Raw genomic sequence first — 26,676 nt, forward strand, 5'->3', positions numbered from 1 at the left:
AAAGTCATCTGCCAGCGTGTGTATTGCCAACAGTAAAATTCGGAGGTGGTGGTATTATGGTGTGGTCATGTTTTTCATGGAGGGGGCTTGCACCCCTTGTTTTGCATGGCACTATCACAGCACTGGCGCACATTGATGTTTTAAGCACCACCTTGCTTCCCACTGGCGATTGCATCTTTTAACACAATCGAGCACCTGCATGGCTTGTGGCTGAGTTGTCATGACAATAACATCCCTGTATTGGACTGGGCTGCACAGAGTCCTAACGTGAATCCTATAGGACACGTTTGGGTTGTTTTGGAATACAGGCTTCGTGCCAGGCCTCACTGACCGACATTGATACGTCTCCTCAGTGCAGTGAAAAATGGGCTGCCACCCCCAAGAAAACTTCCAGCACTTAAGTAAATGTATGCCTGTGAGAGTGGAAGCTGCCATCAAGGTTAAGGATTGGCCAACACCATATTGAATTCCAGCATTACCGACGGAGGGCACCACGAATGTGTAAGTCATTTTCAGCCAGGTATCTGGATACTTTTGAACACATAGTGTATGTAAACATGGTCCTTAAAGTACCCCCAAAGGAGAAAGTCAGAAGGCATTAGGTCAGGCGACGTGGGGGGCAAAGGTAACAGAGCCACTTCATCTTCACCACTATGATGTGAAAATTCATCATTTAGGTAGTGATGAACATCAGTGCTCCAATGAGGGGGTGCCCTGTCTTGTTGGAAGATGATGATTTCAGAAACAGCAATCGGTTTTAGAAACAGCAACTGAAAGAAATCAAGATACGAGGTAGCTGTCTCAGCCATCTCACAGAAGAAGAATAGCCCATACAACTTTGCCTGTGGTGTTGTAACAAAACATTAACCTTTGGTGAATCTTGTTCGTGCACCACAATTTCAGGAGAGTGTTCAGTGCCGCCTCTCCCTGCCCCCATCCCACTCTTGCATTGTGGCAATTAACTGTTCCATATAAACTGAAAGTTGCTTCATCACTGAACATCAGTTTGGAGGCAAAATGTTTGTCCTGAAATGCTTCCTGCATTGCAATGCAAAATTGAAGTTGCTGGCCATAATCTTCTGTTTTTAACTGTTGCACTAACTGCATATCGCACCGTTTGAAATGTAACTACTGTTGCAAAATCCTCCCCAGAGTTTACTGCAGTATTCCAACTGTGTGACTTGTGTGAACCTTTTTTTTATTTTTTTATTTTTTTTTTATTTTTTTTTTTATCTGTATGCAAAACTTTCACTCATCCTCTCCATGGTTGTTTCTGGCACATTTGGTCTACTGGTACTTGTCTGTTTACAGGGACAATTAGTCTCCTTAAATTCTCAGTACCAACACATAATGCTCTCTTTATGTGGTGGTTCTTTTCCATAATTCTTTCTGAATGTACACTTCACTGTTGTAACAGGTAAACATCTCGCATCTTCCAACACGCAGAAACTCTTTTCTTGCTTTGGCACAATTTTGTAAGTCACTGCCTTCATAATGCCATCCAGTGGGCACAATGTAAACTCATTGAGTGTACAGTTCTATTCAAACATAAGTCACATTTGTACATGTAGTACTTTGTAAACATAGAACTTTGAAAATGAATGGATCATGTATTTCCCCTGTTACCCAAGGTTTCTTCACTGTTATCTGCCTTTCATGTAAGTTTGTCTGCCCAACTTTTGTAACTGGCCTTTTCAGAGATGCCCTTTCCTCTTCAACTGCACTGCCTACTGTGGTATTCATTATCACATTATCTACATCACTAGGGAGCTTAAAATGCATTCCTCAGCACTTCAATACCATATTTCTATTTACATTGGCTGTTTTGAATGATTCTCGTAAGTCTGTGTACTGTCCATCATAACTAAATTTTGATCTGTGTCACTTTCTGTTACTGAGTATGCTGTGCAGTCCAATATCTGATTTCGGAACCTCCATCTGATTGTGATGTAATCCAGCATGAGTCTTCCTGCATCTGCAGTTAGTACCAGTGGCAATGATGTCATCAAGATACTACTAACAATGACGCAAATCACATAATACCTACCCCAAAAACACTAGAAGACTGTAGATGAGTCTCTGAGGGAAGGTAGCTGATGATATTAACACTTCCAAACAAGGTAGTTATATCCATTTATGAGGAAGAGTGGGAAATATGTGACTGTTGGGGCAGAATATAATTCCAGGTGTTGCAGTGGTTATGTATCATTTATAACCTGTGTTGAGGGTTCCTTACTTATCATAGGTTTGATGTAGAATGTTGTGGGCAGTGAGAGAAATGTAATCTATACTACTAAAATGCTGTCATGAAACTTTGTAGCAGTTGCAACATTAAGCAACATAAATTCAGTTTTCAGTATTTCATGTAATCATTGACCAAATTTGAGAATTTAAAATTGTGTTATAATCTACTCATTATAGGTAGTTAAAAGTGTAACACAATAAGGTAAGTACAGGTCTACTATAAATAATTCATTTGTTTCCAAAGTTCTCTTGTACAAAGTATTACATGCACAAGTATGACAGATATATTAATAGGACCACAAGCTCACTGAGTTCGCATTGTGCCTGTCAGTTGGCATTACAAGTGCAGGGCCTTGACAAAATAGCAACAAAGCAAGGAAAAAGTTTTTATTCTGTTGGTATGTGTGAGATGTTTATCTGCAAAAACACTGCAGTGTGCACTCAGAAGCAATTATGAAAGAACTACCATGTAAACAGAGCATTGTGCATTGGCATCAGGAGTTTAGGGACACTGACTGTCTGTAAACAGAAGTACCAGTCGACCCAGCGTGCCAGATAGAATTGTGGAGGGATGAGGGAAAGTTTCATATGAAGTCCAAAAAAAATTGACAATCCATGCAAGTCACAAATGTTGAACACAACAACACACTGTGGAGGATTTTGTGACAGTGGTTACATTTCAAACTGCACCATCTGCAGCTTGTGCAACAATTATAACCAGACAGTTATGCACAATACCTTTTTGCATCACAAAGCAGCAAGCACTCAAGGATGAAAACTTCGCCTCCAAGCTGATATTCAGCAGTGAAGAAACTTTCCATTTATCAGGAAAGACTGATCGCGACAGTCTAAGGCAGTGTAGAGCAGTGAAAATCTTCATGAAATTGTGGTCCACGAATGAGATTCACTGAAGGTTAACATTTTCTGTGCGGTGCCTCAGACGAAGCTGTATGGGCCTTCTTCTGTGGGAAGATTACGGTGGTACCTCTTACCTTGGTGTGTTGCAGCTACGGTTGTTTCCACAGCTGACTGCTGATTATGAGAATCCCATCTTCCAGCAAGAAGAGACATCTCGTCATTGAAGCATCGATGATCGTTGCTACCTGAATGCCAAACTTCTGCACTACTGAATTGGGTTTAGCAATGAGGATGACATGGCTCTATTCCCTTGGCCCACAGGTCGCCTGACCTAATTCCTTGCGACATTTTCTTGTGGAGTTACAATAAGGACTGTGTTTATGTACTCCCACGACTAAGAACACTGGAACAGCTTGGGGAACATATCAGTGCTGCTGTGAAGACCATGGACAGGATGTTTCTACATACAGTGTGGAACAAACTTTATTGCGATTTGGATATGTGTTGTGAGACCAGAGGTGCCCTCACAGAATATTTTAGAGTGCAAAATCCAGACTTGGTGAGTTTACAGTTTCATTCATGCTTCAGTTATATTTGTACATTTAAGACTTTGGAAAACACAGACCTTTGAAAAGGAGTGAATCATTTCTAGTAGCCTTATATTACAATTAGGAGCTGTGTGTTTGTCTTGAGGCAACAAAACCAGTGTTGCGGAAATGTGTGAACTTCATTCATCCAGACATTAACTCTGTTGTGAAGTATCACATGTCTGAAGCTGTTTCATGCATGGGAGTTAGATGCCTTAAAGAATTGGGGTTTCACTGGTGTGTTCCTGAAGGCCAATATTTCCCACACAATTTAGCATCAACCAGACCGGATGTGTGTGAGTATACAAGATAGGGCATACAGTAATAAATTGTGAGACAACATTGGTGTTGAGGCTAATTGATTACTATAATTGCACATTTGAAAACCTGATTGAAAAGAGAAGCAATGCTGGCCACTTTGTTGTGTGGCAGAAGGACCATTGTGTACTACAATCAACACCCTCCCCCCTCCCCACACCAGTCCCCTCCCCCCTTTGCATCCTCTGCCATTGCATCTGCATATGACACACAGTAGAAAGATTATTGTCGATAAACCACAGTGTAAAATCTGATTACTCTGATTTACCATCATGGTGCGAGTGTTCTGCTGCTGCTTGTGTGTGTGTGTGTGTGTGTGTGTGTGTGTGTGTGTGTGTGCTTTCGGAGCCAGTGGCCCCTTCTTCGAGCAGAATAGTTTGAGGGAAGGAAAAGGGGTGAAGGAGAAAAGGACTGGAGAGGTCTAGGAAAAGAGGTAGATTCCGGAAAAGTCACCCAGAACCACGGGTCTGGGGAAACTTACCAGATGGAATGAGAAGAAAAGATGCTAAGAAACGTGTTATGTACTACAAAGAAAGGTTCTTTCCTTCTCATGCCATTCAGTAAGTTTAGTAAATCTACACCTTTTTCTAGACCTCTCCTGTCCTTTTTATTCATCCCTCTTCCTTTCTCTTCAACCCTTCTGCCAGGAGAAGGATCCACAGGCACCGAAAACTTACAACCTTCTTTTATGCGTGTGTTCTGCCGCCACTTGATGAGTAGATTTTTTATACATCCATTACATTGTATCGTCAAAATTGATTGTTTTCATTATATATCACTTGATTCTTTTTGGAATATGCACTCTCAATATTTTGATTGTAAGCATATCGACAATACCCAACATCTATTTCTTAGCATCTGCTAGTAGAGAAGGTTGAGTATCTCCATGGCATTTCTGGCCATAACAAAACATGCAGCTTTTCATGATACCCAAAGCCTATTTCTTATTGTCTGCTATTAGAGAAGGATGAGAATCTCAGTAGCATTTCTGCCCATGACAAAACATGCAGCCTTAACCCTTTCAAGGAAGGCTCCCACACTGGAAAACAATATATGATAATTGGTCTAACAAGAATTTTGAATTATATTTCCTTAGATCCTAATCTGACATCTGCCTTTCCTACAGCAAGTTTTATGTGAGTTTGTTGCTAGTGTTTTAAACGATACATCACCAGTGGTGTGATTACTCAGTAATAGAGCTTCTCAGGTATTTATAAGCTGCACATCTCTGTGACTCATCTGCTAGGGATAGTGTCTTTAATTAGCAATCAAAATGTCCCAGTTTTGAACCCAGTCACTGCTTAAATGTTGAATAAATATAATCAGCGTTGGCAGTTGAAGACTTCCAGTATAAAGGGTCACTCTTGTCAAAGATGGAGTGGAGAGAGCTTCAGGACAACTTCTTGGCACTGGGAGGGAAACACTCTAAACACTCTAAAAGGTGCAAGAATCAGCAATGATGAATGGCATGAGATTGCAAAAGGCAATGGGAACCACAACATTAAAGAAACAGTCATATGGCCTGCAACTGAAAAAAAAGAAAAAGAAAAGGTATCACAATGAGCTCTTTCTTGGGGCAAGATTCCAGATTAGTTCCCCATTCGGATCTTACAAGGGTTCAGTTAGTGTTTTTAAATTACCTCATCGTTGGTCTTGAGCTCCAAACAGCCTGTGAACCCCTGCCTTGTCATCAAACTCTTCTTATGTCTGTCGAAGAATATCAGAACTCAACAACACTGATGTGTATGAAGGCTATTATTATTATGACTTTTATTACAAGTGTTATGTGAACTAAATCAGCTAGGTATGTGTCCTATGAGCCATCTCCAAGCTTTCAAAGCAAAAAACTATGATATATACATCAGCATTTACATTATTAATCTTCTAGTCATTGGTATTCCATGATGTCATGTTTCGTGCAGAAGATTCTTTGCCACCGCTAATCATTCTGCACACCATGATACCAGTCACCGCTTTAATGTTCCTGGGGTAGCACAAAGTGCATGCGGAATACCTTGGAAAAATAGCAAAAAAAACGTGATACAAGACTTTCAGCTTACTAAATCTTCCCACACAATAATTAAACTTTTAATCTCTGAACAGTTTTTGAAAGTGAACAAATGAATAAATCTTCTACTAATAACACTTGTTGATTTATATTTTATATTAAAATTAATAGAGTGTATAAATGTGACAGTAACCTGATAGCAATCGACTATATTCACAAAAGTCATCATAGTAAGTACTTCACTTTAATCTCGGTATTCACACCACTGTGTTTAAAAAAGAAAAGAAGAAAAAAAAAGGCCAAGTAAGTCTGGACCCACAGAGCTACAGCGTTTTGCACCTTGTCACATACAACTGCAACACTGTTTGCTGTTCGACGTAGTTTGCTACTGTGTTCTGTCTAACGGCGGTTCATTGGACTGAAATACCTCACAGACAGCTACCAATCTTCAGTGTTCTTAGCAATACGCAGGGCCGCTCATCAGTGGTGGCTCGGTTGTCTGTATCTCGGTAGCTGTAGCCAAAATTCTTGGTTGTCGCTCGATAACTTGGTTGAAGTTGTCAGTATAGCCACTTTGAATGTGTATTACTCATTGTGGTTCAAACTCTGTCTTCACTTTTCATAAATGGACCCTGATAATGTGATGTATTCTCTTAATTCCATGGTTGTTTAATTGCTTAACAACTGAAGCCCAGTCATGTTGCTATAAGCAGATTTATTTATGAAATGAAATTCCAATCTATGAAAAAGTCATCTTAAAGGCATATATTATTAAAATATGTTGTATTTCACTTTTTTACCTTTGGATGTACTGCTTATTGGTGTTTCAGCTTTATATAATCACTTGTTTTGGACACTGAATAGTAACATCAGTACTGCCAGTTACTTCTTTAAAACCATTACTTCTGATAGAAGAATGTATGCCTCAACTACTTCATACTTCTGTCTTGTCTGGTTAATAGTGGCTTATTGTAAGCGAACTGTTCCTTTTGTATCAAAATCTTTGTCGTTGACATTGAATATTGTTATTCAGTCTTGGGTTTGATGTACCAATATTGCTTAGTAGTCTTCCAGTTTGTTTCAACCACAGTCACCACATGTGAGTGTTCAGTTAGTTTTTTAATTACTTCATCATTGGTCTTCAGCTCTGAACAGTCTGTGAACTCCTGATTCATTGTTAAACTTTTCTTGTTTCTGTCAAAGAATTCTGTTTACATCAAAAATCAGAACTGAACGATTCTAATTTGTAAAAGGCTTTTATATGCTCTCAATACAAGTGTGATCAGAACTTTACCCGTTTGTGTCACTCCATACGTCATGATGCCAGTCAGCACTTTAATGTTCCTGGTGAGGCACAGCTCATGTGGAATACCTCAGAAAAATAATAGAACACACAAAATAATACAAGCTCTTTACCAAATCTACCCACAAAATAATTAAACTTTTAACCTCTGTACAATTTTTCTAGATGAACAAATGAACAGATCTTCTGCTGATAACACTTGTTCATTTATACTCAGAGGCGGCACAAGATTTCCCCCTCAGTCAATGAAATTATTTATTTTCAGAAACTATGGCCACAAAACATATGGGAAATCTAGTACACTGACAGTCTCCAGCAAGGGGTTACCAAGACAAGGTAACCATGAGGAAAAGATTGAGTAATCAAAAATAGGGCAATATTCTAAAAGTCAAGAGTGTGAAATTTTAGAACATGGAAGGTGAACCAGAAACAAAAATAAATAAATAAATAGGTAAATACAAAGGTGCAATTTATGAAGGGCAGTCAAATTAAAACCAAACACCTGTCACACTGGGACCACAGAATGGTTCCATTTAGAAGAAATCACAGCATGCATTAAGGCATTTATCCTATTGTGAGATGAGATGATCAATTTCTGCTTTGAGAAACGTGTTCGGCCGCTAGTGGATCCACACCTGCACTCACTCTTAAACTCCCTCATCTGACTGAAACCAATATTCACGCATGTGAGGGGGGAGGGAGGGATACAGCAGTATAAATCACTTGTTAGTGAAGTAAGTAGGGAGTGCAGGGAAGCCAAAGTGAAGTGACTGCAGAAGAAATGTAAATAAATTGAAAATGAAGTGGTTGTCGGGTGGACTGATTCGTCTCATAGAAAAATCAACAAAATCTAGGGTTGAATAAAAAAACAAGGAATCAACATTCATAGTGCAGTGTGATTTTCCCTGCCAAACACAGATTGGAGAGCAGATTGATGGACAGAATACATTGAAGGCCTCTACACATAGGAAGTACTTGCTTGATGATGAGATTGAGGAAGAAATGGGGCTCGATATGGAGGGCATGATGGCCCAGTCAGAGGAGCTTTGAGACACTTGAAATCAAATAAATTAGAAGGGATAGAAAACACTTCTTTGGAATTTCTAAACTCAATGGGCAAAATGACAACCAAGTGACTATTCAAGTTGGTGTGCACAATTTGTGTGTCTGGAGGCATACCAACAGACTTTATAAAAAATATTTTCTACACAATACTGAAGATAGCAAGGGCAGATAATTTTGAGAACTATTACACAATCAGCTTAACAGCTCATGCATCCAAGCTACTGACAAGAATACTGTAAAGAAGAATGGATAGAAAATTTAGGACCTATTTGAGGACAAGCAGTTTGGATTTCAGAAAAGTAAAGGTGTCAGAGAGGCAGTTTTGATTTTGAACTTTTAATGAAAGTAAGACTTACGAAAAATCAAAACACTTTCATATGATATGTCTACCTAAACAATGTAAAATGGTGCAAGACATTCAAATTTCTCAGATAAATATGAATAAGTCATGGGGAAAGACACACAATATACAATACGTACAAGACCCAAGAGGGAAAGATTAAAGTAAAAGACCAAGAACAAAGTACTCAAATTAAAGAGATGTAAGACAGGGTTGCAGTTCTTCAAAAGAATAGTTTGAATAGGAATATAATTCAGGATGAAAAGTTACCAATGATAAGATTCCCCTATGCAAGGATGCTGGAAATAAGGTGGACGGATAAGATAGGGGTTGAGGAGGTTCTGCACAGAATCAATGAAGAACAGAATGTATGGAAAACACTGGTAAGAAGAAGGGGCAAGGTGATAATACATCCATTAAGATATTGAGGAATAATTTGGATGGTACTAGAGGGAGCTGCAAAGAGTAAAAACTGTAAGAGAAGACAGAGATTGGAATACACCCAACAAACAATTGAGACTGTTGGGTGCTACTGAGAGGTGAAGTGGTTGGCACAAGTGAAGAAGGGTGGCAGAGCGCATCAGTCCAGTCAGAAGACTTCGTGCATTGGCACTCCGTTAGATGTGTCGGCAGGGTATTATGGTGTCTTATTCACAGTGCTTACCTACCTTAGGCTGTCTGCAGTCAGTTACGTGGTTCAAGTCGTGTTGTAGGTTAAGTTAGTTTTTGTTGTGTTTGTGTGCCTTATTCTACAGTACTGTCAATCCTGGATACGTATTGTGGTGTTTTGCCTTCTTCCACACACAGATTCACTTAGTGTATGCTGTTATTGTGCTGTGTGCACATACAAATGATGTAGTACATTTACATTTTCTCTCTTACACCACTTATTAGCAACGAAAGGCTTGTACTCGACAGGTGAAATGGCAGATATGATATTCTGTTACGGTTTAGCAAATGGGACATAGCCTGCAAACCTGTGCCATCTGTGCTGAAAAATATAAGCTGTTCGGCAGACTTTTCCAATATCTGAGAGACACAGGTACCCTTGCACCTTGGAAGACTGACAGTCGAAGACCCTGCACAGTCCGCACGCCTGACATGGAGGAGTGTGTGCTACATTCGGTCGAAAGAAACTCCTAGGAACTGGTGATGAAAATCAACAAAAAAATTTGTGGAAATCATTGTTTCACAATTACAGAACTTTCATAACAATTTCCCTAAAAGTTTGGTGTGTGAAATTGTGGTGGAGAAGCTTGCTTACCACAACTTTTGTGCTAAGTGGGTTCCCAAAATCCTAACGGAAGACCACAAAAGTCAGAAACTGGCTGCATCACTGACCTTCCTCAAAGATTACAAGAAAAATGGTAACAGTGTTATTGATCGTATCGTGTCTGGGGATGAGACTTACGTGAAGCATGTAAGTTGTGAAACAAAATGACAGTGAGCGGAGTGAGGACACAAATTATCCCAAGAAACCGAGGAAGTGTTGACAAATGCTGTCTGTGAGAAAGGTCGGGCTACTGTGTTTTGGGACTCTGAGGGAGTGATTGTCACTGATTTCTTTGAAATTGGCACAATAATTAACTCGGAGATGTATTGCCAAACACTGACAATTTTAAGATGGGAGATATAAAACAAATGCTGTGGAAAACATAGTGCAGAAGTTTTGTTTTTTCTTGAAAACAAACATTCACACAAGGCTTGTTGTACTTGGGAGCTCCTCCAGGGTTTTTAAATGGGGGACGTTGGATCATCCACCGTACAGTCCAGATTTCGCACAGAGCAACTACCACCTCTTCCCAGCAAATGAAGATAATGGTTCACTGCGCAGTGCTTTCATACTGACACCAAACTGCATGCCAGTATGAACCACTGGTTGCAATTGCAGGCAGCTGATTTCTACACAGCAGATATGGAAAAACTTGTACCACAATCTGATAAGTACCTCAGTTTAAATGGTGATTATGTAGAAAAATAGCTCAAGAGTGTACCTTTAAAATGTATACAATAAAATCTCATTTTTCCAGATTAAACAAAGGAAAATCTAGAATGGGATGTAGCAATATTACAGGAAGGAAAGTTGTTATCACCATATAGCAGAGATGCACAACAAAAAGATTCTTACAGTTAAAGCTTACACACACACACACACACACACACACACACTGCAGTCTCAGGCAACTGAAACCACACTGTAAGCAGCAGTGCCAGTGCATGATTGGTGACTGGGTGTGGGTAAGTAGGAAGCTGGGGTGGGGAGGGGAAGGGATATTATGGTATTATGGTGGGGGTGGCAGACAATGAAGTACTGCAGCTTAGATGATGGGCACAGGAGGGGGGGGGGATAGTGGAAAAGGAGAGAAATAAAAAAATTGGGTGTGGTGGTAGTATGACGGCGGTGTAGTGCTGGACTGGTTACAAGGAAGGGACTGGATGCGTGAGGACAGTAACTATCGAAGGTTGAGTCCAGGAGGGTTATGGGAACATAGGATGTATTGCAGGGAAAGTTCCCACCTGCGCTATTCAGAAAAGCTAGTGTTGGTGGGAAGGATCGAAATGGCACAGGCTATGAAGCAGTCATTGAAGGGAAGGATGTTATGTTGGGCAGTGTGTTCAGCAACAGGGTAGTCCAATAGTTTCTTGGCCCCAGTTTGTCAGTGGCCATTCATTTGGACAGACAGCTTGTTGGTTGTCAAACCTACATAGAATGCTGCACAGTGGTTGCAGCTTAGCTTGTAGGCCACTTGACTGGTTTCCTTTGATGGGATAGGTGATGGTAGTGACTGGACTGGAGTAGGTGGTGGTGGGAGGATGTATGGGACAGGTCTTGCATGTAGGTATACTACAGGGGTATGAGCCATGAGGTAAGGGATTGGGAGCAGGGGTTGTGTAAGAATGGATGATTATATTGTGTAGTTTCAGTGGATGGCGGAATACCACTGTGGGAGGGGCGGGAAGGATAGTGGGCAGGACATTTATGATTTCAGGGCACGATGAGAGGTAATCGAAACCCTAGCGGAGAGTGTAACTCAGTTGCTCCAGTCCTGGGTGGCACTGAGTTAGGAGGGGACTGCTTCTTTGTGGCTGGATGGTGGGACTTTGGGAGGTGGTGGGAGACTGGAAAGATAAGGCATGGGAGATTTGTTTTTGTACGAGGTTGGGAGGACAATTATGGTCAGTGAAGGCTTCAGTGAGACCCTTGGTAAATTTCGAGAGGTACTGCTCGTCACTACAGATGTGACGACCATGTGTGGCTAGGCTGTAAGGAAGGGACTTCTTGGTATGGAACAGGTGGCAGCTGTCGATGTGGAGGTATTGCTGGTGGTTAGTAAGTTTGATATAGACAGAGGTACTGATATAGCCATCTTTGAGGTGGAGGTCAACATCAAGGAAGGTGGGTTGTTTGGTTGACTGGGACCAGGTGAAGCAAATGGGGTAGAAGTTGTTGAGGTACTGGAGGAATGTGGTGGATAGGGGGTCCTCACCTTTGATCCCCATAGCAAAGATGTCATCAGTGAATCTGAACCAGGTGAGGGGGTTTAGGATTCTGGGTTTGTAGGAAGGATTCCTCTAGATGGCCCATGAATAGATTGGCATAGGATGGTGCCATGCGAATTCCATATTACTAATTTTTGTTTTGAAATGTCTATTACTTTCTGGAGAGCTCTCGTAAAAAGCTGTGCAGTGGTTGCAGCACAGCTTGTATATAAGATGGATGCTTTCACTGGTTGCCTGGGCTTTGATGGGTAAGATAAGCTTGTGACAGTACTGGAATAGGACATGCTGGGTGGTTGGATTCAGCAGGTCTTGCATCTGGGTATTCCATAGGGGTACGATCCCTTTCGCAAGGAATTGGGACTGAGAGTGGCATAGGGATGGATGTTGTGGAAGGTGGGTGGGTGACGGACTAAAACTTTAGGAGGGGTGGGAATGATCTTTGGTTCAGTTGTTACTGCCAGGGGTGGTATTGTTTGATGAGGGTGGGGGATGCTTGTCCTTGGAGGTGGTAGGATGATTAGGGGTGTGTGGGGGTGTGACACGTGAAATCTGTTTGCAGACTGGGTACAGGGGATAGTGTCTGCCTGTGAAGGCTTTGGTGAGACCTTCAGCATACTGGGAAAGGTAGTTCATGTCAGAGCAGCTATGCTGTCCGTGGGTGACAAGGTTGTATGGGAGGGACTTTTCGATGTAGAAGGTATGTCATCTGTCAAAATCAGTTACTGTTGGTAGTTTTAATGTGGGCAGTGGTGTGAATGGAGCCATCAGAGAGGAGGTGGTTAATCTATAATCAGAGAGAAGGTGGTTAATGTATAGGAAGCTGGCATGCTGGGTTGAGGAGGACCAGGTGAAGCAGATGGGAGACAAAAGTGTTGAGATGGTGAAGAAATGAGGGTAGGGTGTCTTTGCACTGAGTCCAGATAATGCATATATCATCAATGAACCTGAACCAGACCAGGGGTTTCGGGTTTTGAAGGCTAGAATGGGTTCCTTTTATATGGCCCATAAACTGGTTGGCATGTGGGTGCAGATACTGTACCATGGATTTGTTTGTATACCTTCCATTCAGAGTTATACAGGGTGAGTACAAAATCTTGCCCTGATTATAACAATTTATTACAGAATAACCGTTTGACATAATAATTTACATTTGATGCCTTTACATAGGTTAGTGTTACTAGTTTTTTTTTAAGACCACTTGCGTTAGTGAACCTCAACGTGTGCTCTCTTGGTAGCTCGGAGAATGTCAAGGCAGTATTCCAGTTCCAACCTGGTGTTTCGTAATGTCTTCTGTCACAGTACCCCCAGCAACTTGTATCCTAGCCTTTAGTTCATCGATGTCAGCAACTGGTGTGACGAAGACCCTGTCCTTGATATAACCCCAGAAAAAAAGTCAAGGGGCATAATGTCTGGAGAGGTGGATTGGAAGGAATGATCCAACACCCTGGCCACCCCGCTCTCCAGACATTACGCCCCTTGACTTTTTTGGGGGGACTATATCAAGGACAGAGTCATTGTCACACCAGTTGCTGACGTCGACGAACTGGAGGCTAGGACACAAGCTGGTGTGGATAGTGTGACAGAACACATGTTACGAAACACCTGGTGGAAACTGGAATACCGCCTCGACATTCTCCAAACTACCAAGGGAGCACACGTTAAGGTTTATTAATATAAGTGGTCTTAAAAGAAACTAGTAACTCTAACCTATGTAATGGCATCAAATGTAACTTATCATGTAAAACAGTTATTCTGTTATAAATTTTTATAATCATGGCAAGACTTTGGGCTCGCCCTGTATATTAAGATATGGTTACTTAGGTGAAGGAGGTAGTGGGTTTGGAGTCTGAAAGATGTTGTAAATTTCAGTTGCAGTTAGACCATGGGCATCAGGGATGTTGGTGTGTAGGGAACTGGTGTCAACAGTGACCAGTAGAGAACAAGGAGGCAAAGGGCTGGGGAGTCAATGAAGGAAGTGGAAGGCTAGATTTTGGGCAATTGGTTGGAAGTACTGGTCAATGAGGGCCAAAGTCCTTTCACTGGGGGCATCAACCACCTGCAGTGGGGTGTCCAGGATTGTTGGGTTTGTGAATTGTGGGGTGTGATAGGGCTGAGGAGGGAAATGGAATCAGGGAAGAGGTTCTGGGAAGAGCCTAAGTGTTAAACAGGAATTTGAAGTTATGTTGGACTTCTGGGATGGGATCACTCTGGTATAGTCTATAGGTGAATGATCCAGACAACTGGCTGGGGTAGTCACTGCGACTCATCATGGCAATGGTGGAGCTTTGTGAGCAGGGAGGATGGTTAGGTTGGGGTCTATTTTGAGACTCTATATTGCTGTCCTTTCCTCTGCTGAAAGGTCAGTCATCTTAGGAAGGGACATAGAGAAGGATGGTACGCCAAGTTGTAGATAAGAAATACCTCAGAGATGACCAGGACCTTATTAGATTGAAGGGTGGGAGAAAAACAGCTGGATGATAGTATGAACTGGGAGAGACAGGGTCAATTGTTGGAATTTTGTTGGAGGGATTTGTGACAAAGAAGTGTTTCCATTGCAGGGACCAGGTTAAGGAGAGTAGGTCCTTGAAAAGTCCAACATGGTTAAATTTGGGTGCAGGGCTAAACGTTGGGCTTTGGATAGGATTGAAACTTCTGTGGGGCTGAGGATTTTGATGGAAAGGTTAACAAAAGTGTTCTGGTATTGTTTAGTTCGTGGATTTAGTGTTGGTAGGTGTTGTGTTGGCAGAAGAGCCAACACCGTGTTACTAGTGGGGGCCGAAATGCACGCGTTTTAGCTCACGCAGGCTGGCGTGAGGAGGGAAGGACTCTACTGACGTGAGGTCTGGAACATGACAAGGAATTAGAATTCAGAAAGCAGACGTAATTAGTTTGATACTTAACTTTAATCCATTAATGATGCACATCGCTCTTGACGGTACATGATTCACAATATTATATAGTAATTGAATATGGCGCCTTGCTAGGTCGTAGCAAATGATGTAGCTGAAGGCTATGCTAAACTGTCGTCTCTGCAAATGAGAGCATATGTAGGCAGTGAACCATCACTACCAAAGTCGGCTGTACAACTGGGGCGAGTGCTAGGAAGTCTCTCTAGAGTAGACCTGCAGTGTGGCGGCACTCGGTCTGTAATCACTGATAGTGGTGACACGTGGGTCCGACGCATACTAACGGACCGCAGCCGATTTAAAGGCTACCACCTAGCAAGTGTGGTGTCTGGCGGTGACACCACATTCCTCCCCCGCAAATCCGCGTACGGTTGTGGTATAAGGCCCCCGCCCGCCGTGGGGAGGACCCCATGTTGACGTATGCAATGAGGTGGGGAGCCTAACAACAGATGAGGCTGTGCCACCCGCACCCTGCCATTCGGACCGCGAGGAGCTAGGGAACGCCTGAAAACAATACTCCAGGGTGCACGCCAATATGCGGTGTATGCGCCCGTAGAGAGACAGGAGGGGCCGAAGGGTCAACCTCCATCGGGCCGGGGCACCCCACGGGCGAAGACGACATATGGTCCGGAACGGGCAAGAGTTCCATCTCGGAGGACACGTGGTCACGGGGAGTGATCGGTGGCGCGTTACCCAGGGTGGCACCCGGCAGCTGCAGCGACACGTCCACTGCGGGTGTCGCTGGCGGGAGAACAGGCGGCGGCAGTGCGTCGCCATGGGGCAAAATGGAAGGCAGCATCGGTAACACCTGGGGCTGAGGTGAGCCAGTACATAGTCCCTGGGGCGCTGACCAGACATCACCGTCGCTGAAAGCAGACGGCGAGCGGCAAATCCTGTGCGACCACAGAGGAGCAGCTGATTGAGATGCCGGCGCACCTCACCAGAGGCCCCCAAAACCAGATACATAGTGCGTCCGAGGCAGCGAAGAATGCGTCCTTCGAGCCAACGCCATGAACCTCGATAGTGGCGTTAATAGACAACAGCGGCTGGGGCAAAAGCAGGTGTCTGCCGCTGCACAGGAACCAGATGCAGCGGATGTAGCAAAGACATCAAGGTTCGATGAGGACGACCGTGGAGCAACTCAGCCGGCGAGCGACCATCTGGGGGCTGAGAGCGATACGAGGACAAAAAGAGCAATAACGCGTCCTCCCGAGAATACGACTCTTTCAACTTCAACATCTGTCACTTGAAAGTCCTTACCAATCGTTCAGTGGCACCGTTGGACTGTGGGGAAAACGGCGCGGATGTCAGATGTTGAATACCACTGACCTTGCAGTATGACTGAAGTTCTGCGGACATGAATTGTGGGCCATTGTCGGAAACAATGGTCTGTGGAAGACCTTCAAAGCAAAAGATAGCGGATAATGCTTGGATGGTGGCAGATGATGTCGTGGAAGACATCCGGACAACAAAAGGAAAATTACTGAATGAATCTATCACAACCAACCATCGAGCATTCCAGAATGGACCATCAAAATCGATGTGTAAGTGTTGCCAAGGGAAAGTGGCTTTTGGCCATGCAAAGAATTTCCGTGGTGGTGCTGATTGTTGCAAGGCATCAGCCATGCAAGAAGAGCACATTTTCGTAATTGCGGCATCGATTCCAAACCAGGTACAGTGCTGACAAGCAAGTTGTTTCATTCTCACTATATCCCAATGTCCTTGGTGGAGAAGCTTTAAGACAGAGGAATGTAACGAACGTGGGACCATGACCCTGGACTAATCATTATCAGAACGCAAAAAATCGGCGAACCAATGGGTCCTCGATCCATGACTTTGACAAGGGCCATTGTGTAGCAACAAAACGAAGAATGGTAGTAAGGACAAGGTCGGCAGTTGTGGCTGTAGCTACACGACGAAAATCAATTGGAAACGATTCGACCACGTCATTGGTTTCCGAATCAATGAACATGCAAGCAAGTTCGGAGGAATCGAATGCCCTATTCTCAGCAACAGGCAAACGGGACAACGCATAGGCGTTTCCATGCTTAGCAGTGGACCGATACAAGATATCATAGTGGTACTGCGAGAGGAAAATAGACCAATGAATGAATTTCTGCGCTGTACGTGGAGGTACAGGCTTGTTCGGATGAAAAAGCGATGTCAAAGGTTTGTGGTCTCTGATTATGGTAAAGTGATGACCATACAAGAAATCAAGAAACTTTGTAACACCAAATACAAGAGCCAATGCTGCTTTCTTGATCTGTGAATAATTTCTTTGCACAGACGAGCAATTTGGACGCAAAGGCAATAGGGCGATCGTGCGAGGCATCTTTCTGCGCAAGCACAGCACCGATCCCGAAATCCGATGCATCCACCATCAACAAAAGGGGCTTCTGGGAATCGAATGGCGTAAGGCAAGTATTGGAAAGCAACGCCTATTTCAACCGGCGAAAGGCGCATTCACATTCCGACATCCAGACGAACGGAACACCTTTACAGTGTAAGTGATGAAACGGAACTGAAATGGAAGAGGCATGTGGAACATATCGATGATAATAGTTAATATTTTTCCAGCACACTCTGTGGCTGCTTCAAATTCTGCGGCGAAGGCAAGTCTTGTGTGGCACGGAGGTGCATTGGACTGGGATGTATGCCTTGGGCATTGAGTACATGTCCCAGGTATGGCAAGTCACAAGCAAAAAACACACATTTGTCCCTCCGTAAGCGAAGACCATTGTGTCGTAAGACCTGAAATAATGTTCTGAGATTGGCTAAATGTTCTTCTTCCATCTTTCTGGAGATCACAATATCGTCCAGATAGTTTGCTGCAGTGTGGGCCGACGCACAAACAATTTATAGATATTGCTGAAACAATGCAGGGGGCAGATGTACATCCAAACGGCAGTCGTTTGAATTGATACAAACCAAGATGCGTGTTAACCACCAAAACGCGCTGGGATTCTTCGTCCACCGGTATTTGCAAGTACTCATCTGCTAGGTCCAACTTCGAAAAATATTTGCCCGGGCACAGTTTGTCAAAAAGGTCTTCCGGGCGCGGTAAAGGAAAAGTTGCAATCACTAGTTGTGGATTCACTGTTGCCTTGAAGCCCACACATAGTCTCAATTTTCCCAAAGGTTTTGGCAAAATTACTAAGGGTGATGCCCAGAGAGAAGCCTGCACACATTCAATTACACCTTGTGATTCCAAATCATGTAACGTTTTTGCAACCTCATCATGCATTGCGTGGGGAACATTGCGCGCTCTGAAAAATTTTGGTTGCGCGTTTACTTTCAGTTCCAAATGTTCTTTATAGTTCTTAGCGCAACCGAGGTCCGGTGCAAAAATGTATGCAAATTCTTCACATAGACAAGAAACACAGTCTGAAGGTACAGTCTGGTTCACTGATAGGACCTGATTTACTATAGACAAGTTAAACAACTGAAATGAATCGAAACCAAACAAGTTCACTACAGAAGAAGAACGAAGGACGTAAAATGACACAAGTTTTGTTTGTCCTTTGTATGTTGCAAGAAGGCTGCACTGTCCTAACACAGGGATCTCTTGACCTGAATAGCTAGTTAACTTAACATTTGTGGCACGCAACGGAGGTGTGCCCAGCTGTTTGTACGTGTCATGATTGATCAGTGAAACTGCAGCTCCAGTATCAAGCTGGAATGGTATCACTTTGCCATTAATGTCCAAGTCTACAAAAAGTTTATTGTCCTGCTGACGACAAGAGCGACTGTCTTGTGCAACGTGAACTGACACTGGTACAAAATCACTTGCAACTTGACGGCAGTTCCAGCGATGGCGACACACACTATTTGTGGGAAGAACACAGTCACTGTTAGAGAGAGTGGCACTGGGCGGAGTGGAATGAACTACATGAATTTCCATGGGCGAAGTGTCGCGAGCCTGAGTATGAGTGGTTCGATTCAGATTCCGGTGCGAAGCAAAGGGCCTGGAATGGTTTTGAGTTTCTGATCTGAGGTTTTTCTGGCAAACACTCTGAACATGTCCTTTTTTATTACAGTAAAAGCAAATAGCTTGGCGTGACGGGCAATTCTCACGCAAATGTTTCAAATGTTTAGTAGCGCACTGCGGGCATGATTTGAGCGCTGCATTTGCATGCCGGCGCGGGACACTTGGCTGAGACCCTGGCGGCAGCAGTGCGGTTGGGTGCGAGGGCTGTTTACTGCTCCGTGCAGCTCGCCCAGCGGGCCGGTTAACCTGACACACGGCTGACGAAGTTTCAAATGATTCCTGAGCAAAGTCAAGTGTGTCCTGCTGGTCCAATATGTCCATCACTTGTTGAAGAGAGGGATTGACGAGTTTCAAAATCTTTTCCCTTATACGAACATCAGAAACGTGCTGTGCAATTGCATCATGTACCATAGTATCTGAATATGGGAGTCCACATTGATACCCAAAAGCACAATCCCTTTAAAGGCCTTGCAAGGTTTCAACCCACTCCCGATTAGTCTGACCTGCCATACATTTTGTACACAAGAAGGTATTCCGTTTTGCAACTACATTGACTGATTGTTTGAAATATCCATCTAATGCAGACAAAATTTCTTCGTAGGACAGAGTTGCTACGTCGTGTCGGGGAAATAATTTGACTATCATACGGTAGGTTTGCACACCGACGGACGACAAAAGAAAAGGCTGCTGCTCGTTACCTTGAATTCTGTAGGCGACGAGATGGAATCCAAATTGGCGTGACCATTCCGTCCAGCTTTCCAGTGCAGCATCAAAAGGTCGGAAGGTCGGTGCAACTGCATGTTGTGGCTGCGTTAGCGGTGGAGCGGCGACTGCCGCATCGTTTTGCATTGCACGTTGACCCTGGACGAGCTGTCCAAGGGCATCCAGTAATGCCTGCGTCTGCTGATTCTGTAAGCGATAAAATTCGGACAGTACATCTGGAGATTGTGGCGAAGCCATTACACAACGAAATCAGGGCAGGATAGATAAGAACAACGTTTTTACACTTGTCGCCAATGTTGTGTAGGCAGAAGAGCCAACACCGTGTTACTAGTGGGGGCCAAAATGCACACGTTTTAGCTCACACAGGCTGGCGTGAGGAGCGAAGGACTCTACTGACGTGAGGTCTGGAACATGACAAGGAATTAGAATTCAGAAAGCGGATGTAATTAGTTTGATACTTATCTTTAATCCATTAATGATGAACGTCACTCTTGACGGTGCATGATTCACAATATTATCTGTTCAGAATATATAGTAATTGAATATGGCGCCTTGCTAGGTCGTAGCAAATGATGTAGCTGAAGGCTATGCTAAACTGTCGTCTCTGCAAATGAGAGCGTATGTAGGCAGTGAACCATCGCTAGCAAAGTCGGCTGTACAACTGGGGCGAGTGTTAGGAACTCTCTCTAGACTAGACTTGCCATGTGGCGGGGCTTAGTCTGCAATCACTGATAGTGGCGACACGCGGGTCCGACGTATACTAACGGACCGCGGCCGATTTAAAAGGCTACCACCTAACAAGTGGGGTGTCTGGTGGTGACACCACAGTAGGGATTTTTATGTGGCCAGTTGATAAAAGTTCCAGCAGGCAGGCTGTGGGTGCTGTTAGGGGCTGATGGGGAGGAACACTGTGAGTGGGATGGGGGGGGTTGTATAGGTGGCAGTAGGATGTCAGCCACTTCCTGCACCGACTCTCACCATCTCCACCCCTTTACCTTTTGTTCCCTACAGGTCACGGTTGATGCCACTTCCCTATACACAAACATCTCTCATGTCCATAGTCTTGCTGCAATTCAACACTACCTTTCGCAACATTCTTAAGACTCTAAACCCGCTCCCTCATTCACCTAACTGTATCCTAACACATAACTACTTCTCCTTTCAAGGGAAGGTATACAAACAAATTCGTGGTAGAGCCAGGGATACCTGCATGAAACCTCTTGTATGCCAATCTTCTTATGTTCCATCTAGAAGAAACATTCCCAGCCTGCCAAAACTCCTCATCCTATTCAGGTTCATTCAAGATATCTTCATGGTGTGGACACAGGGCCTAAGACACCCTATCATCATTCCTTCACAACATCAACACTATCTCTCTCATTCACTTTGCCTGGTTCTCCTCAACTTAGATGTTGATCTCTTCCTGTCCAACAGCTCGCTCCACACCTATGTCCACGTTAAACTCACCAACTACAGCAGTACCTCCATTGAAAGCTGCCATCCCTTCCACACCAAAAAAATCAGTTTCATTATAGCATTGCCACTTGGTGGCAGTGTATCTGCAATGACATGAATTTTCTTTCCCAGTATGCTGAAGGTATCACCAAGGCCTTCACAGACAGGCGCTATCCACAGGATCTAGTCTGCAAACAGATTTCATGTGCTATTTCCCCCACCCCAAGCCTTCCACCCACCCAAGATCTGCTAAAAAATAGTGCTCTCTTCATCATTCAGTACCACCCCAGACTGGACCTACGAAATTTCATACTTCGTAAGAGCTTTGATTACGTAGGCCAACGAAAAATTTTTTAAGAACTTTTTTTTGTGTATAGATTTTTATGAGCTGAATCCAAATCTAGCCTTAGTTTTTTTGTGTCACACATAGTTCTCAAGCAATATGCTTTTTATTTTATAGTGTAAAAATCCTATGCTAAACAGTAAATGGGGAAATTAATGAAATGCTTTGTTACAACATAAGCATGGTCTGTATTTGCAGTAAGCTACTTAGAACAATGATATGTGTTAATAGAGGTTTCACTTCTCAGCTGGAATTGTTTTGTATTTTCTTTCACTTTTTTTCAATGAAGTTTTTTCTGTAGCTTTTTCTACGATGAGTCGCTTGCTGAACTTCTTGGTGAAGTGACCAACAGTAATCCCCCATCGTGTTGGTGTTCCAGGGGCCTTGGTACCGTTTTTCTATCACTTTAATGTCCTGGTAAAAATGCTCTCCTTGCTCCTCACTAACATCTCCCATATTGTCTGGGAAGTAACGGAGGTGACTGTTCAAAAAGTGAACTTTCAGCCTCATTAAACATCCTAGTTTTAAACTTCTTTAACATTGTAGCTATAATAGAAACATATTCTGGGTCTTTTTCATGTCCTAAGAACTCTGTAACAACTTGCTTAAATGATACCCATGCTTCTTTATCATTTAAGGTCATTGTGGATTCAAAGTTAACATCAAACATAAATTTTCTAATTTAGGTCTGACAAAGATGCCTTCTTTTGATTTAGCTTATGAAAGGTGTGGAAACTTTTGGCAGAGATACTTAAAACATGGTCCATCTTTAGGCAAAGCCTTCACAAACTGTTTCATTAGGCCTAACTTTATATGTAGAGGTAGTAGGAGTACATTTTTTGGATCTACAAGGTTTTTCCATAGACTTTTCTTCTCAACAGGTTTTAAAGACTCCCTCACAGGCCAGTTCTTTCTGCACAAATGTTGATCCCTAGCCCTACTGTCCCAGTCACACAAGAAACATGGAAAGTTGGTAAAGCCACCTTGCTGACAAAGGAGCATTCATGTTACTTTTAGATCGCCACATATCATCCAACCATGAACAGAATAGCCTATTTTATTTAGCACTATTTCTAGGTTTTCATAGCTTTCTTTCATATATACAGAATGTCCAACAGGTATAGATGCATACATGTTACCATTATGTAATAACACAGCCTTTAAACTAGTTTTGGATGAATCAGTAAACAGCCTCCAGTCTTCCTTTTTGTATTCAGTACCAAACTCATTCATCAGACCGGGAATGTCTGAGCAGTACACTAAATCACCTTCGTGTTAAAAAAACTTGGAAAATTGCTGCTCTCTCTTTCTATACATGTATATGCTGGTTCCAACTGTTAACAAGTTCTTTTCTTGTGATCTAGAGCCAAGCAATTCAGCTTTTTCTTTCAATAACCCCAGATCCCCAACCAAATTGTTAAGCTCACTCTGAGTAAACAATTTGGTCTCTAGACTTTCTGTATTACAATGGAATTCATCATCATCTGGTTCATCTAAATCACATTGCACATCAGAAAATACTTCTGTTGGAATAGAATTTAAATCATATGGTGGTTCAGGAACCGGCAAATCTACACCATGCCCCACTGGTAGGATGGCGGACGGAAGGTTAGGGTAGCTTATCACCTTCTTGTTTATCGAATTATGACCAGTAATATCAACACTACAAAAGTAGCAATCATTGGAACAATTTCTTCGCTCCCTCCATATCATAGGAACAGCAAAGCTAAAGGCTTTTTTCTCCTTTTTGGACCATTTCCTCAGATCTTCAACACACACATAACATACCTTATATGGCACCAAAGATTTATCTTGATCACCAAGTTTAAAAGTATGATAGATAAAGCTTTTTCACAAAGCCTGTAATGTTTCTTTGGTGTTTTTTAATCACAAATTCACCACAAATATAGCAGAAACCGTCAGCAGTGCTTTTACAACCACAATTAGACATTGTACTGAGCACGTGTACAGGTAGTGGGAAAGTGAGGGTAGGATGACAGTAAACAAAACACCATCTGTTAACACAAGAATAGAATTGACTCCCCCCCCCCCCCCCCCCCCCCACCAAATGTTTTGCAGCAGTGCTACCGATGTCATCTACATTCATCACATCTCCTTTTTAAATTATTTTAACTATATAATACCCATTAAATTCTTTGAAAATGGCTTAATTTAATAAATTTAACTGTAAAATGGGAAGAAATGGTGGTTGATACTGTTTTTTAAGTATCATATTTGGATTTCACACCCCAGAAAACACAAGAATAAGGTATTTTCAGCAAAAAAGTTTTTCCATCATTGGCCCGTGTTATCTATCACCGTGCTATCCAAGATGCTTCCCACCCCTAACCTCTGCCATATCCTAGTCCATCCATATACCACTCCCAATCCCAGCTGCTTGTCACAGGGATCATATCCCTGCAGAAGACCCAGATGCCTGACCTGTCCAGTCCAACCACTCATCACTTCCTATTCCAGTCCTTTCACAGGCTTATCCTACCCCATCAGAGTCTGGGCTACCTGTGAAGGCAGCCCTGTCATATTTCAGCTCTGCTGCAATCATTGAATAGTTTATTATATTGATATGACTACCAACCAGCTGTCCACTAGCATGAATGGCCACAGACAAACTGTGGCCAAGAAGAAAGTAGACCACCTTGTGGCACAACATGCTTGATTCCAGTGGATGCTTCACAACCTGGGCCGTCTGGATTCTCCATTTCACCACCAGCTTTTCTGAACTGCGCAGATGAGCATAATACATTCTCCGCACCAAAAATTATCCTAGCTTCAACCTACAGTAACCTACTGTCCCCACACCCTCCATCCAACAGTTTTTGCTCCCCTTCTCTTGTCACCTCCTCCGTTTCACATTCGCTCACCCTCTTTGTGTGCCACAGTACCCCCCATCCTTTCCCCTTCCCTGCTCCTCTTCTTTTCTACCCCTCATCTCCCCCCCCCCCCCCCCCCCCCGCCCCCACACACACACCACCTCCTGATGCTGCACCTGGGTGTCTCTAGCCCCTGCCAACCCGCCAGACGGCACTCTTCTCTTCCCCACTTCCCTCACTCCGCTGTCCGTCCCCCTTGTCCACCCCACTCCAGATTGCTGTTCATATTACAGTTGCATTCCAGCCAGAGCTGCCAATGGTAGCAGTCATATGTGCAGGAGATTTGGTTGCTTGTGTGAATGTGTGTGTTTTCTTTGCTGAAGAAGGCTTTGTTCAAAAGCTGTAATGTGTAACAGTCTTTTTATTGTGCCTGTCTGTAAGTCAGTGAGTCATCTGTACAGTAAGTAGCTCTCTCTCCTTTTCCTAATATTGTTGATATTTTAACCTGGAATTTCCAAAGTGTTATTTATCTTTATTCAACTAAGGATCATATAAGATTTGTCAAGGTATTACAGTGGCAATCAATAGACCAAAATATAACACACAACATATTTAACATGATTTGAGAGGGTAGGGCTGGTAGCCTGTGGTGATAGGACAGGTATTTGGCCATGGCCTAAATAAGGAACTATCACGGCATTTCACTTAGCGATCCAGAAAAACCCTGGAAAAAACCCAAATTGGGATGGGTGAGCAGAGCATCTCTGTCCTCCTAAATATGAGGTCAGCATCCTAACAGCTGTACTACCTCATTCAGGAATTCCCTGTTGTATAATGTTGCTTAATTTACATACAGTTTTTTCGGGTAATATGCAATATAAAACATAGTTTCCGTCTTCATTGTCCATGCACTGAGGACACCTGGGGATGACTACTCCCAGACTGTTTCTGGTCACTTGCAATGTGAAACATAGTTCCACTCTTCACTGCTACTCACACTAAGACACCCAACGATGACTCCTAGGCTGAGAACAGTCCACTGTGCCCCTTGCCTCAGTTCTGGACTCCACGCTAAACTGTCCACCCGAAAAACTAAGCCAACAGACAGTGTTATACATTGTAGATCTTGACACACAATCCTTGTGAAAGCAGTATATCATAATCATGTATTGTAATGTGACAAGGTGCTTTAGTTACCCCCTTTAATTACTATGCATTACTTATGAAGAACATTTTTAGCTGCCATTTCAGTCAAATGTGTTTTAATAATCTTTATCACTTCATTACAATTTTATCCCATGATATGAAATGCTATTTCAAGTTTTTGTTGTTTTTTCCCCCTCTTGGTAAATGTAACTCCAGACAAGCCCTTGTTCCATGAATTTGAATAGAACTATTAGGGCAGTATTTTTAGTATTTTCACTTGCATGCATCACATATTGGTATGTGTACTTGCCTTGTGCAGTAAGGTTGCCTGATTTCTTAAGTAGCTGCTTACATTGAGCCTGCGGTTTATTCTTATGACCATTTTCTGCAGTTTAAAAACAGAGTTCTTTTTTTTTTTTAATCCCCAGAAAGTATCACATAGCTAAGAATTGAGTGTATGTTGGATAGAAGGTCACAACAAGACTCCTGTTACAAACTAATGCTAACATCCTAAGAGCATAGCATGCTGATGACATTCTTTTTGCTGGTATCTGTGTATATTCACTCCGTGTTAGTTGACAATCAGTGTTCATCCTGCAACTAATTCATTGTTTAGCATTTAAAAACAACTGAGCAACAAGTCAGAGATTTTAACTAAGTGGGGAGAGCTTTCAGAACTCAATTTACAATCAGCCCCATAAATGTTGTAGCTGTTCTGTATATTCTGGCTATTACACATAAATGGAACATGAAGGAAACACAATACATAACCAGCATAACTGATATGACTACGAACTTTACTGGTGTTAAGGAGGCAAAAGCAAAACTTTTTTTGTAGGGGCATTTATTTTTATGTATTTGCATTCCTGATTGCCTTACCATTCAGTTCTCACTGTAAGTTTTGACCATTTCCTCCAAAAAGTAATAAATATGTCACGACTATCACAACAGTGCCTCACCTCCTTTTTCTTTCACCATTACCACCTTTTCCCAAATTATTTTCTTTTCTTTGCAATTACTCAAAATTTGTAATTTTGTGCAAAAAATTAAAAAGAATAGT

At 42.7% G+C, this 26,676-nt stretch overlaps 1 protein-coding gene across 1 annotated transcript in view; it reads left to right on the forward strand.

Annotated features, from left to right (window-relative positions):
* Positions 1-26,676, forward strand: part of LOC124544918 (anaphase-promoting complex subunit 7) — a 168,347-nt gene that overhangs the window by 62,939 nt on the left and 78,732 nt on the right. The gene's annotated exons all lie outside the window — the stretch shown is intronic.

Source organism: Schistocerca americana, chromosome 8 (assembly GCF_021461395.2).
Source record: "Schistocerca americana isolate TAMUIC-IGC-003095 chromosome 8, iqSchAmer2.1, whole genome shotgun sequence".
Classification (NCBI taxonomy): domain Eukaryota; kingdom Metazoa; phylum Arthropoda; class Insecta; order Orthoptera; family Acrididae; genus Schistocerca; species Schistocerca americana.